This window comes from Papaver somniferum, chromosome 5 (assembly GCF_003573695.1).
Source record: "Papaver somniferum cultivar HN1 chromosome 5, ASM357369v1, whole genome shotgun sequence".
NCBI lineage: Eukaryota > Viridiplantae > Streptophyta > Magnoliopsida > Ranunculales > Papaveraceae > Papaver > Papaver somniferum.
Window position 1 is genome coordinate 8,915,251 of NC_039362.1, and position 1,469 is coordinate 8,916,719.

General features: G+C 40.4%; 1 protein-coding gene across 1 annotated transcript in view; it reads right to left on the reverse strand.

Moving 5' to 3' along the window:
* Positions 1–994, reverse strand: part of LOC113280963 — a 7,530-nt gene extending 6,536 nt beyond the window's left edge. Inside the window, exon 1 of the mRNA XM_026529574.1 lies at positions 703–994. The gene's annotated coding sequence lies outside the window, so the exon portion shown is untranslated. The remainder of the gene's footprint in view (positions 1–702) is intronic.
* Positions 995–1,469: the final 475 nt, after the last annotated feature.

Below are 1,469 nucleotides of genomic sequence, written 5' to 3' on the forward strand. Positions count from 1 at the left end.
AAGGATAAAATGGATAATATGCCAACCATTCTCACTAACTCACCCCTAGCATAAACTGTCTTCTTACAGTACAGCCTATCACAGGTTCATTTGATCAATTTAGTTAACTATCATCCCTAACAGGATAAAATGGATAATAATTCTAGCTATGTTATCTAATTCACTCCTAGCATGAACTGTCTTTTCACAGTACAACTCATCACAAGTGCATTTGAATGCTTTAGCTAGTAATTATCCTACAACAGTGAACATCATAAGAACATTAAATTGAACAGAAATTTTCTCAACATATGACTAAGGGTTTCATCTACACCCTAGCAAGAGTAATTAGAACATAGCAAACATTGTGAACAAATATAATTTAGTTCTACTGAACTTGAAATTATGCTAAAAACTGAAATTGTAATTGAAACTAACAATAGAGAGCACTGGCTAGTCCAGGCTTCTAAGGTTGAGCTCTGGCTAACCCAGGCATACCTTTTACAACATACCCACACTCATATTTATACCCAATTTCAGTTTAGGGTTCATACCAAATTTTCCTAAAATCAAACATTAAAATAATTGGGATTTCTCACCTAATTCACCTAATTCGGCTATACCCATATCATCTCTGTTCTTCTCCATGCTTTTTCAATTGAAAATTGGGGACAATTTCCCAAATACCTAATTTGTCAGAGAAATTAGGGTTTCGAATTTTACCTTCTTTGATGCGATTTCTCTTCAATTAGCATCGACCCATGTCTTCTCTGCTTCCCTTGCGTAATTCCCATGCTTCCAATTTCTCTCTAGGCTTACCTAATTCACCAATTTCTCACGCCTAGGGTTTCAAGAAAGAAACGTGAGGGATTGATGGAATAAGTAGCTAGAAGGAAGGGGTAAGTGATGGTGATGTTCGGTGGAGTTGGTGGTTTGGTGGTGGCAGAGTAGGTGGTGGTGATGGCGGTATAGGCAGAGCAGGTGGTGGCAGGGATGATGATGGAGTTGCAGACGAAGGTCGGGAGAAAGAAGAAGAAAGAAGGAGGAGAAAACGATTTGGTCGATAGTTTTAGGGTATAGGGTTAGGTCACTAGGGTGTTGAGCGGGTGTAGCAAGGGAGGATGATTTGCGAGGAAATGCGTTGGATGTGAAGATGATAGGTGGATCCAACGGTGAGATGAGAGCATGTCTTGAGCGACCGTTAGATGCAAAATACATCTAAACCAATGGTTCAGATTAGAACTAGGTGTTGTGGTGTGAAGTAGGACCTTCCAGCTTGATGTACCGGTGTTGAAGCGACCATTGGATGCATATGTGGGTTGATCTGATGGCTAAGAACTCGAGCGAGCGTTGGGCTTGGTCTTGAGCTTAGGTTAGAGTTTGGGCTTAGACAATTCTTAGCCCATTTCTTCTTTTAGACAAATTTCTTCCTCCTTAAGCCCATTCCTAGCCATTTGGTCTTATGCGCAACATTTTTCGCGGCATCCTTG